The following is a 13570-nucleotide window of genomic DNA, read 5'->3' as shown; positions in this document are numbered from 1 at the left end:
TTTCCTGTTCTCTCTTTATATATATTTGTATATTTATACCATTTATGAATCTGTCATCTGCCTGCATGCCTATCTATAACTAGTTGTAAGAAGTATGTAAGAAGTTGAGTTTACCCCCACTGAATACACAAACAAGAAACTTTTCATGTTAATAAGTAAACCCCCTCAGCATCATTTTAGAGGTTATGTTGTTTGTGTTTCATAATATGGATAGTCATCCAAGGGGCTGTGGTAATTAAGTGATTATTTATAAAAGTATATATTGCACAGAAATATTTGGAAAATAAATCTGTGATTATTATAAGCCAATAGGGCATGATGACTTCTATTGTAATCACCACTAGACACTTTCACTGCTGTGGTAGTATTACTGAAAGCTGCAAAGCTGGGCCTTTTTGCCTTTGTGAGGCTTACTGGTTACTTGCCTCTTGTTTGTGAAGGAGTCTAGAATGTGCCACCCCAAAATATTGCCACTTTGGCATAAAGATTATTTTGAGCCATTGTGAATCAACAGATAAAGGAAAAGTTCTCTACTTTCATGTTATCTGCCTAAAAGCAGAGCATAAATTTCCTCCCCTCTTCTGTATCAGGATAAGGTGTGCAACTCTCATCACTGGAAATGAAGATCTGGCACGAGGATGAGTCTGCATAAACAGACCTTATTAAATAACCCTGATCTTTCATTAGTTTCCCCCATGTATTTCCTCCTCACTTTCCCACAATTTATTCCTCCTATTTCCCAAATTGTATCAGCCCTCTTTTCTTTGTCTAGTCACTTCTCCACAATTTATCACCTTTCGTTAGAATGATATACAAGACAAGACCCTGGGTGTAACTGCTTCTTTGGGTTTTTCACTTCTCTTCAGTGAAGCCCCCATGCATGTAGAATGAAAAAATATACAATTTGTATGCCTTTTCTCCTGTCAATCTGTATTTTGTCAATTTAATTCACAGTGCATTTCTCCACTCTCCCCTCCTCCTCTTCTGGACTTTAAACAGGATTAAAATTATACTGTATTAAATGCCAGCTGTTTGCTCCTCACAATGCAGAGCAGTGCCTTTTAATTCGTTTTTTTTTTTTTTTTTTTTTTTTTTTGAGATAGAGTCTCACACTGTCGCCCAGGCTGGACTGCAGTGGTGTGATCTTGGCTCACTGCAACCTCCACCTTCTGGGTTCAAGCGAGTCTCCTGCCTCAGCCTCCCAAGTAGCTGGGATTACAGGCACCTGCCACCATGCCTGGCTAATTTTTTGTATTTTTAGTAGAGGTGGGGTTTCACTATGTTGGGCAGGCTGGTCTTAAACTCCTGACCTTGTGATCTGCCCACCTCGGCCTCCCAAAGTGCTGGGATTACAGGCGTGAGCCACCGCGCCCGGCCTAATTCTTAAACTTTAATGTGCATACAAATCACCTGAAGATGGTAGAATGCAGATTCCAGTTTGTGAGGTCTGGGGTGGAGCCTGAGAGTCTGCATTTCTAATCAGCTCCCTGGCAATGCCGATGCCACTGGATGGAGTCCCGCATTGAGTAATGAGGGTGCAGAGTGTGCCTCAGCATCCCGCAGAGGGCTTGTTAAAACCCAGACTGCTGGGCTCTGAGAACAGAGTGTCTGATTTATTCAGGTCTAGATTGGGGCCCAAGAATTTGCATTTAACAAGTACCTTCTCAGTAATGCTGATGCTGCTGGTCCAGGGAACACACTTTGAGAGCCACTGGCTTAGAGGCAATCACTGGAGCCAGGCAGACTAGCTTTGCAGCTAGAGTCCCACTTTGTCCCTCTGTAGCCTCAACGAGTTGCTTAACCTCTGTACCTCACTTCCTTTAAGTCAGGGATAATACTACCACCTATGTTAGAGGACTTTTGTCAAGCACTGCGTGTGCTCTACATGTAGGCACACAGTGCTACACAGCACCACTGCAGTCCAGCCTGGGCGACAGTGTGAGACTCTATCTCAAAAAAAAAAAAAAAAAAAAAAAAAAAAAAACGAATTAAAAGGCACTGCTCTGCATTGTGAGGAGCAAACAGCTGGCATTTAATACAGTATAATTTTAATTATAATGTGTATTTAATTTAATTATGTGTAATGTCATTATTTGCCATTCCTTTCAACTCAATCAAGGATTAAAATGTGCACATTTTCTGCTCTTCAGAAAATCTTTTGGGGGTGAGGTCTTCCTTTATCCAGGCATTTCCAGAGAACCTCTCCTTTCACTTGTGCCCTAGAAGGTAAAAAGTCCCCACATCTACTTTTGCACGATGGTTGATTCATTAGTAAAGCACAGGGCTGCTGGGCACTGCCTGCCTTTCACCTGGGTGCACAGGAAATCCTTATACAAAAAGAATGCAGCCAAAGCTAATGAGAACAACATCATCTCAGGCTGCAGCAAGGAGGTTCGTCTCCCTCAGCTTCCCTGGAAGGACCTGCTCTCTGTAAACTCAAAGCCTGTTCTGGTTAGCATGGATTAGAAGGACTGGTTCCCAGCATCCCAGGCAGCCCTCTGTCTAGAGTTTTAATCACATGCAAGGCTGAAAGTCAAGGGAGGTAAGCAGCTCCTGCAGCTAGGTTTTATTTTTTTACCTGCCTGGGGAGGCTGGAGAGGGAGATTAGTGGGCTGCTGAGCATTTCAAGCAAAGCAGCTAGCAGAGCCCAGAGACATGAGGCAAGGAGGCCTGTGGCGCAGCCACATGGAGTCCAGCGTGGCTGAAATGTGGAGTGGGAGACCAGGCAGGGCATCAGGGTCACACAGGGCCTCCAGTGGCATGCGGGATGGAGGGTCCCTCAGTGAACTAAGGGAGGGAGGGAGGGAAGCTGTATTAGAACGCTTTTGATGGCAAGTAAAATAAACCAACTTGCCTTAGCTTAAGCTGAAAAAAATACTTTATTATAGCGATTCAGTCTGTTTCACAGAACCCAAGGACAGGCTGCCACAGTCCCTCAGGAAGAGGCTGGAACGGGGTGCAAAAAGCTATCCAGATACTTTTTCTCCTTACTGGCATGCTGCCCCTCATGAGAACTTTCTCTGCTTTTCCAGTCCACATGGCAATAGCCTATCCCATAGCACCCAAGCTGACGTGCTGACATGTTTTCAATTTTACCGTCTTGAGAGAGGCTCTTTCTTAGTCCCAATTTCAAATGTCCAGGAAAGAGGCTCCGACTGGCCATCCTGGGTCAGGGGCTCGGCACTGGTTCAATCCAATGCTGCCACGGTAGGGAGCAGAGACACATTGCCCAGAATGGCTGTGGAGGCCCTCGGGGTGGATCAAAGTAGGCAGAGCTGGGCTTCTTCATGAACCAGGTAGATAGGACATGGGCTAACTCAGAGGAAGGATGGCACAGACTCTGGGGTCCCTTCCCACCTGAGGTGCTCCAGTTTGACCTTTCTGTTCAGTATTTGTCCTCTCCCCATCAGCAGTGTAGGGAAAAGCAAGGGTAGAGCCTGTGGCTGTGGTTGCAGGTTTGGACTGAGAGGATGGGGGCTGCCTTGCTGTGACAACTTTGGAAACAAGATTGAGCCCTGGAAGGTGACACAGTCCATTAATAGCAATGAGATCAACCTGGCTAACACTATTTTGGAAGCTGAGAAAATAAATGACAGCAAACTGCCAGGCAAACAGTTCCTCCATAAAACATGAAGAAATGCTTCCCTAAAAGTATCGCTTTTAAACATAAAACAAAAAGCAAATAGTGGCAATCAAAATATAAGGAAAGGTGACCCACCTGTGATCTCACTGTTTTCTTTGCCCGCTCTCTCCTTTCAGCTTTTGTTCAAGTGCAGGCAGCGTCTTACATAGTTTTAGAGATCATAAACAACATTTTGTGTTCCGTATTATGTAATGACTAATTTCCATGCTGCCTTGTCATCTTCTTAACTATCTTTATCAGTATGCCATCCTTCAAATTAAGTATGCTATATTTACTTAGTACATAATTAAGATCTGATTTTAAATTTGAGACTGCGAAGTGAGAAGGAATCTTAGGAAATCACTGAGTCCAAGGAAAAGGAACTTAGAGAGGAGAGTGCCTTTCCCCAAGGCCACAAAACTGGTTAATTCTGGACCTGGGACTCCATGTCATTCATTTTTTTTTCAAATGTATGTTTATAATTACCCACCCGAGGCCAGACATTGGTGCACGGGTTTCATCTCACTTCATGACTCTTTCCACCACATTGTGTGCCCTAATTAACATTTGTTAGATAGAAGTCATTTCTTATTTTTCTTAACAGGGGTAAGAGTGCTTTTTCAACTCACTGTCATGAAAATAAAGGTTGTGGAGCTGAAATGAATAACAGCAATTTTAAACCAGACTGGTTTCGTGACTGGTAGATAAGTCAGCATGCAAAGACATTTATGTCTCCCAGGTTTGGCTGGCTTTCGCAATGCCCTTTGCAAACTCCACAGGGATTTTAAGCTTTAAGTCTGGTTATAAGCTTATGCAAGCTGTTAGTCACCTTTTTAGATGAAAAGCACCACAGGCTTATGCTTGAAAATGTTCTGTGCTTCACTAGAATTCCTTTTGAGTAACTCAGCTGTAGTATGATTTTGAGGGAGAAATGATGGAACAGATACATTTCAAAACACATTTGCATTTAAAAACGGGAGTTTATCAGCTGAAAGAACTTATCTTGAAAGGTACACATGCAGGGCAAATTTAGAACAAGCAGAACAATTTAGACATGATAGCCATGAATTATCCAAAAGCTTAAAATACTGGGGGTACTTGATCATGCAGAATCCCAGACATGGGTTGAATCATGAATGTCTGGTGTTTTACTTTGGAAAACATAGTGGAAAAGGAAATCTTGTCACTGCCATATTTTCACAGATCATTCCAAAACATTCTAGGTTTGCATCCACACAATTGTCAACACACGTTTGACCAGAAACAAATGAGTGGAGTGACCTAAGCCTTTGGTACAGGGAAGAGGGCTCTGGAGTCAGGATGCTTGGGTTGGTATCTCGGTTCTATCACTTACTAGATACGTGAACTTGGCTGGATCTCAGCTTCCTCATCTGCAAAATGAGAGAATTGTCTTGAATGGATGGAATTGTCGAGTTAAACTGATTATGTTAAATCATGTAATGTATCACCTCTCAAACTCTTACGAGCACACAATTCACCTGGGATCACATTAAAATGCAGGTTCTTACTCAGTAGGTCTAAGGAGTAACCTGATATTCTGGATTTCTAATAAGCTCTGAGTGATGTCTGCTGGTCTCCAGGCCACACTTGGAGTAATGAGGGTGCAAAGTGCCTGCTATGTGAGAAACATTCCAGAGTGTTAGTTATTGTTACCCTTCAGGTGGATTTCTCTCATTCTTTCCTACCACACCACCAGTGCTCTTGCCCACCTAATCATCTTCCTTCTTTCCTTCTGCTTTCAAGAAGTCTTCCAGATCTTTCTGCTCTAGCTACACCTTGACAGGCACTCGTGATTGACTGCACATGAACTTACAGCATGTATGTGTGTGAGGGAGACGATGGAGATGCTGCAATGCCCACACTCAGATTTGGAAAGGCCAGTTCCATTTCCATCATGCCACACACTATGACTTATACTTGTGAATTAAAAGTAACTCAGTCTTTTCTGGGTTAAAATGGCCTTTGTAGCAATTAGTCAATTTGAAGTTCAGGCTCCCTGCGGGTGCTTTCAGAGGGTCTCCCTCCCTCCGATATTCCTCAGTGCCTTCAAACAAGAGAAGCTTCTGCATCCTTTCTGCTTCAGGGACAGGTTTCTGGTGAGAGTGCTGTGTGTGCCAGCTTTCTCTGAGCTCCAGTGGGACTCTTTCTGGCCACGGCCTCTGTCGTTGTGTACCTGCTACTGACACATTCATGGTGGGGTCCCCTGGGTGTGCTCTCTTAGCATCTTCCAGGGTTAGTGGCTTTCTTGTTGATGTGATGTCCATCTCGGACCTCAATGGCCTTATAGAACCTCTGGCAATCAACTGTGTCACTTGACGACTCACAATGGCCACTCAAGGCTGGCCCCTTGCCCTCAACTCTGTATCCCTCACTAGTGCATTTGAGAACTCCAGACACTTCCACACCACCTGTGAACAGAGATGTTCAGGACCCCGACTGTGGCCCTCTCCTCCCACACACGCCACCCTGTCATTCTGACCTGCTGTGGCTACTTTACGTTGTTGGCGCAGGGCAGCACGAGATGTCTTCCCTCTGGAATTCCAAACAGGAAGCGTCATGGATCCGCCTTGCTGTTTGTCTTTCCCTTCATCCTACCCCAGGTTTCCATCTGTCCTTACTCCCTGTCCTGAGTGAGGCTGGGAGGCAGGGCAGGGAGGTCTCAGGAAGCTCCTTCTTCACAGTTCACCCTCTCCAGACCTCTTTACTTCCTCTGAAGAAGGGCTGCTACTTTCCCTTTTGTTTGCTGGAAATTGCCCTATATTGTATCTTTTTTCTCTCTTACCCCATAGTCTCTTTGTTCTAGGGAGATCCAGCTGCCCCGTCCCTGAGGCAATAAGTCTCATGCCCTAACCATAATGGGGGAAAGCAAAGAATTTTGCTTATTGAGAAGGGAAATTAGATTTAAAATGTTTTAAAAGTCTTATCCTTAACTATATATAGCTGCTGCAGATACAATAGAAATGAAAAGTGGGCCTCCTTTGCTATTTCCTTTTGTCCTTAGCATTACTAATTGATCACATTACACAGTCTTGTAAACCTCCACATAGTGGTCCAGTCATCCAGTAACAATCAGCAGGAGCTGGTCTTGGAGATGGAAACGCTTTCTTTTTTTTTTTTTTTTTTTTTTTTTTTTTTTGAGACGGAGTCTCGCTCTGTCACCCAGGCTGGAGTGCAGTGGCCAGATCTCAGCTCACTGCAAGCTCCGCCTCCCGGGTTCACGCCATTCTCCTGCCTCAGCCTCCCGAGTAGCTGGGACTACAGGCGCCGCCACCTCGCCCGGCTAGTTTTTTTTGTATTTTTTAAGTAGAGACGGGGTTTCACCGTGTTAGCCAGGATGGTCTCGATTTCCTGACCTCGTGATCCGCCCATCTCGGCCTCCCAAAGTGCTGGGGATTACAGGCTTGAGCCACCGCGCCCGGCAGGAAATGCTTTCTATCACTGGTAAGGAGTCAAGCCTGGGGAAGGCAAAGAAAAGAAGCAGAATCTACCCCTCATATGCAAATAGGCAATATATGTTTTAAATTTGGGAACTATATAATTGGAAATGGCTTTAATGTTTGAAATAATTACTACATCCCTGCAAAATGGTCATGAAGCCTCTGCTTGCATAACTCTAACGATGGGAAACTCACTACTCCTTGACAGTGGATTATATTTTTAGACTATTCTAAGCAGCAGAAAAACATTTGGTATGTTGCACTGAAACCTGCTCTCTGCAACTTGCTCCTACACATAACATATTTACTTCCTGTCCACACTGTCAGCCCTGCAGATATTTGAAGGCAGCCACTCTGGGCCCTATTAGCTTCTCCTTTCTAGGTTCAGTCTACCCAGTCCTTTTCAGTGGCAGAGCCTCCAGCCCCATTCACCATTAAGGATCCTCTGGATCCTTTCCTGTTTAATGAGCCATTAAAAGTCAGGGAGGTAACTGTGATGGAGGAACCACCCACCTCATTTTTTTAAAACTGGAAATAAATTGCACATAAAGATGCTGATTGCTCAAAAGTGTACAAGTCCCTGCCTTCTGCAGCCTGTCACTGTGTTCTCAGAATCTGTGGGTCATCCTGCTATGTACGTTGCATTTTTTCTCTCTCCCTACAACACACACACACCCCCACATGCACACCCCCACACCCACCCTAGGGGGAATCATTTCTCAGCTGGCTACTCAGAGCAGCAGCCTGCACATGCTTGCTTTATTGCTTCCTTGTCCAAACTACGGATTTAACAAGGAGGCTGCAGGGGAAAGTGTTTTCTGCTTGAATAGTGACATTGAAATCCTTGAGTTTTGAGAGATCTGTGAAAAGAGGCTATTGAAAGAGTTGGGAAAGTCCTGAAAGGGGCTTGCTAATGTTGGTGATGCCCCACAATGGAGAGCTCAGAAGCAAAAGTTTTCCTTTGATCTTCTTCCGCTCTCCTGTCTCTTAGTCTCATTCTCCACCACGGAGAGCTCAGAAGCAAAAGTTTTCCTTTGATCTTCTTCTGCGCTCCTGTCTCTTAGTCTCATTCTCCACCAAGGCAGCTAGATACAGGAACTAGCTTCTTCTCCAAGGCAGGTCCTATCAACCAGAACCCCCTTTCCCCAAAGGCAGCCCCTATGACCTAAAAATACTACTCTAACTCCCGCTTCCCCTCTCCCCATCTTTCTGCATAAAAGCTGGCCACAAAGAAATGATCTGAGCTACCTTGTTTGACTGTAGGTCATAAGACCCCAATTCCAGAGAAGGCCATGCCCCAAACCCAGAAGGAAGCATGCGTGCTCAGAGAGGCTAAGAAGAATCCAGACGGGCCTTGCTAGGTTTCCCCACTCAGTCTATTAGCATTAGATCATAGCCTTTTTATCCGATCATATTTCTACACACTGTCCTTACTTTGTTGAACCCAAGCATAAAGACAGACATTTCCCCCTGTATCTTTGGGTCTTCATTCTGAAGGCTCCCATGTCGTATAAAACTGTGATCAAATAAATTTTATATGCCATTCAATGAATCTGCCTTTTGTGAGTTGATTTCTCAGGAAACCTTCAGAGGGCAAAGGGAAAGTTTTCCCTGGGGCCCCTATACTAATTCCCCTTTCATTTTTCCACCCCCAGATGAGTTGATGCTATTTATTTGGGTGATGAATCCAGCAGAAACTTGTAGGCTAGGGTTAAGGAACCTTCACTAAACAGGATGACGATAATAAAAACAGCCAACATGACTGAGCATATTCTGTGTGCCTCATCCTGTCCTGTCTGCTTTACCCTTACGAGCCAATTTAATATTCACAAGTCCAGCCCCTTGTCCAAGGTCATGAATACAGAGTGGTGGACTCAGTGTGAGCGCATAGTAGACTCTGAGATGCTTAGTAGTAGAAACACCGTCAGAAGCTTTCCCTGAGTTCTCCCACACACCCAGAACAGTGTTTCTCAACCAGAGCCCATGCTGTAAACACCATGGGATACCATGCATTGGCGGTATTGTCTATAACACCCAGCTCATGTCAAAAGGTATAAGTAAGCAGATTTAAGCGAAAGTATTACGTGAAAGTATTCCCAAGTTTATGGTTAAAGTTTATGGTTAATGTCTCCATGTCTCATTTCCTTTATCTGTATAATGGTGCTAATATAAATCAGTGGTGCTATTTATATAAATATAAATGGTGCTAAATACAATTTTTTCCTACTCCCCTTCCCCAAAACATATAGTCAGTTGTTTTTGAAACCAAACTACATTATTCAGTCAAATTTGATACTGAGTTCTGTTCTACTAAGATCTCCTTGGTCTGAAGTGTTTCTTTAGGTTTTACCAATGAGATCAGTCTTCTCGGACCTCTCGTGAGTGCCACACTTCTGTAGCTTTTCCCTTTCTGAAATATCTGCTGTTCTCCTCCTCCCTGCCCACCTGAGTTCTGCCTATACTTACAAGTGTCTACTGCTGGGCGCGGTGGCTCAAGCCTGTAATCCCAGCACTTTGGGAGGCCGAGATGGGCGGATCATGAGGTCAGGAGATCGAGACCATCCTGGCTAACACAGTGAAACCCCATCTCTACTTAAAAAATACAAAAAACTAGCAAGGCGTAGTAGTGGTGGGCGCCTGTAGTCCCAGCTACTTGGGAGGCTGAGGCAGGAGAATGGCGTGAACCCGGGAGGTGGAGCTTGCAGTGAATGGAGATCGAGCCACTGCCCTCCAGCCTGGGCAACAGAGCGAGACTCCGTCTCAAAAAAAAAAAAAAAAAAAAAAAAAAGTGTCTACTAAGCCCAACTCCTCCATGAACCTCCTAACTACCCCACACCCCTCTGAGCTGTCAGTTGTCTTCCTGTGAACACGAGCCAGTTGTATTCCATCAACAAACATTTTGAGCATTTATTATGTGCCCAGAATGATTCCAGATCAGAATTTCTCTGCCTCAGCACTACTAACAATTTGGGTAGGATAATCCTATGTTGTGGGGGCTGTCCCAAGCATTGTAAGATATTTGACAGCATCCTGACCGCTTCCCAGTTGATTCTAGTAACATCTACCATGACCCAGTCACGACCATCAAAATGTGTCTGGACATTGCCAAATGTCCCCGAAGGGCAAAGTTGCCCTGATTGAGAAACACTATTCTGAATGTGTGGGAGAACACAGGGAAAACTCCTGATGGTGTTTCTTCTGCTAAGGGTCTCACAGTGCACTTAGGAGTCAACATTAACAGTCATGAATCAATATGTGGTCAGTTAAGTACTAATTTGTGAAATATACTGCAATCTAATTTTTAGCTAAACTTGTAATTTTCTTTTTTGAGGGGAGGAGTAGAGAGAAATGGAAGCAAACCCTATTAGAAAAAGAAGATCGCTTTCATTGGAGAAGGAGAAGCATGTGGAATATTGAAGGAAGAAGAATTGTAGTTCTATCCGGTTTGTCCTGGATCAGTGCAATTCTTAAGAAGTTATTACTTTTTGCGTATTGAGAGGTTCGTTAATGGGAGAAAAATCACCCATATATCTCAGCTCTACTGACTAACTCTAGTGAGCAACAAATCTTCTGTTTAATTCCATTTATAAATTCTACTTGAGTCCTGATCATTCTGAGGAATTAAATGGTTCTTCAAGTGAATCCATAACGCACTGTTGCCCAGGACATATTTAATAGCAGATTCTGGGTGTGTAAGATTAAGAGACACAACGCTTCAGTCTTTTCCAAAACAGTTTTATTACTAAAATGATTCATGCACTGGAAGTCACTGAAATTGATCAGTAGTGATTTGTATTCCTGGCAGACAGCGCTTTTGAGGTTCTTTTCCTTAGTTGTTCAGTGTGAATTGTCCAATGAAAGTTGCCAGTTGTTCAATGAAAATTTTATCCCATTCTGTAAGAAATTCACAATCCCAAAAACATTCTAAAGCCTGCGGAGAGCTGAGAGGTGACTCTGGATGCTGGTTTCAGCGAGCTGTACGTGGCTGAATATATAATGCAATAAAGCTAATCTGAGACACAATGTGACAATCAATAGCAATCGAATGTGTGCTGAATGAAAGATTTAATATTAGCTTAGCGCTGCAACAAGAGGCAAGACACAAGTCAATTTAGGGATGGAAGTCTTTCAACTGGATTTAGCAACAGTGTCATCCAAAACTGGATGCTGGAGCTTTCAGAACTCAAAGTTGGGCTCCGGCACCTCCACTCTCCTAGTGTCCATTGTCATTTGTAAAGTGGGGCTGATGTAAATTAAAAGTTTATTTCTGCCTTACCAAGTTACAGAGCTGTTAAACTGGAAGGGAGTTGGGAGTTACACAGCTGAACTCCTTATTTTGTGGGCAAGGAATTGCAGGTCAAGAGTGATGATATAATGATTCTAATAATAAAATTAACATACACAGAGTGTTATTGTTTGCTAGATACTGCACTGAGTGCAGTACAGACATCATCTCACTTTATCCCTAGGAAGTAGGAACTATTATGAGCCCATTGTTAATGATGAGGAAACTGAGGATCAGAAATTTTAGTCACTTGCCCAAAGTCACACTAAATTAAGAGCTTACAGTATTCAATCCCAGGATTCCTCTTCATGCTCTTTTGACTTTGCCACTGGGGTTTCTCATTGTAAAGCCGCCTTCACTGTTTCTCTGCCTTCTTTCCTCCTTCCCTCAACACAAGGGCACTGAATACTTCAGCCAGATCAGGCCTGGGCCGAGGGCTGGGAAAGCAGCTTCCTGCATTCCAGAGCAAATAGGCCAGTGTGGGAGGCAAATCCAGGAGAGAGGAATGCAGCAGGTCATGTTTGTCGGCTCCAGTCTTTCTCAGAAGAGCATGTCCAGCACTTTGGGAGGCCGAGGCGGGCGGTTCCAAGGTCGGGAGATCGAGACCATCCTGGCTAACGTGGTGAAACCCCGTCTTTACTAAAAATAAAAAAATTAGCCAGGCGTGATGGTGGGTGCCTGTAGTCCCAGCTACTCGGGAAGCTGAGGCAGGAGAATCACTTGAACCCTGGAGGTGGAGCTTGCAGTGAGCCGAGATAGCGCCACTGCATTCCAGCCTGGGTGACAGAGTGAGAATCAGTCTCAAAAAACAAAACAACAACAAATAAAAAACAGCAGCATGTAAGGAAGGGAGCCCTGGACCCAGGGGCTGGGACAAGCTCTGGTGACTTTGAGGCCTGTCTGAGCAGGGCAAAGGGCCAGGCTGACCAAGGATGCTGCCACTGGGGTGAGCCTTGTTCCTGTGATTTCTCATTGGGTGAACTGAGAGTCATGGATGTGGGCAGCTGAGGTGATCCTGCAGAGAAATGAGTTTAGTTACTCTGAACACTACAGAGAGCCTTTGTTGAGTTTAGGAAGGGATGAAATGGCACAGAAGGAAGGCCCCTCTCATGTGGCCTCCGAGGTGGGGGGTACCAGGGACTGGCCTTTGTCGGGATATGGGTATTCCTGTTCTGTGACTGTCCTTCCACTTGCCCTCTGCCCACCCCCAGCAGGCTGTGCACCTTCAGTGAGCAGGAATGGCATTGTCTTCCTTTAATCCAAAATGCCAGGATGGTGCCTGGCCTTTCTGAGGTACTCAGTGGAGATTTGTTGAGTAATTGGGAGATCCTTGATCTTGCAGTGTCCAGAAATCGAACATTGTGAGGTATATTTAGAGTATCTGGCTGGTGGGGAGAAATAGGGTGAAGTAAGACCATATGCTATATAAACAAAATGACTGTATGTCCCAGACTTTTTGGAACAAACAGTCTTCAAATATTCTCTCTAATTTTCCCTAAAAGTACACTCATATCTGTTTGACCATGTGCTCTCGTATTTTGGTTTAGAAAATACGAATAGCACAGCAAAGATGACAATTTGTAACCTCCCAGCAGCTGGACTACTGATGTCTGTTTTTTCTCAGGTATCCAGAGACTTGAGACCCTGAATAAGCCATTACAAGAATGTGTGGTGAGCAAGGACGCAGTAGAGCTATCGGCTGATTTATTTAACATCTTGTTCTGGTCTATTTCTGGTACATAGATTTATCTTTCTGGGTTCTGTAGAGAAACAGAGCAGTAGGTTGTATTTCAAGGAATTCCCTCCTATAGTTGTGGAGGTTGGTAAGTCTGAAACTTGTAAAGTAAGCTGGCTGGCTGGAAAGTCTCAGGCAGCAGTGAATGTTGTAGTCTTGAGGGAGAATGTTTTCTTCCTCAGGGAAAGTGTTTTACTCTTAATACCTTTCAACCGACTGGATGAGGGTAATCTCCCAACTATATACCCAACTATATTATCAAGGGTAATCTCCTTCACTTAAAGTCAACGGATTGTAGATGTTAACCATATCTACAAAATACCTTCATAGCAACACTGACATTAGTGCTTCATCAAATAGCTGGACATAATAGCCTAGCCAAGTTGGTGCATAAAACTAACCATCACAGTGGGCAAAATTAGAACTGCCCACAACTCATCTCTAGAGGACCATACAAGGTGCAATAGTGG

This window comes from Rhinopithecus roxellana, chromosome 5 (genome assembly GCF_007565055.1).
Source record: "Rhinopithecus roxellana isolate Shanxi Qingling chromosome 5, ASM756505v1, whole genome shotgun sequence".
NCBI classification, from domain to species: Eukaryota; Metazoa; Chordata; class Mammalia; order Primates; family Cercopithecidae; genus Rhinopithecus; species Rhinopithecus roxellana.
This window is presented reverse-complemented; position numbering follows the sequence as displayed.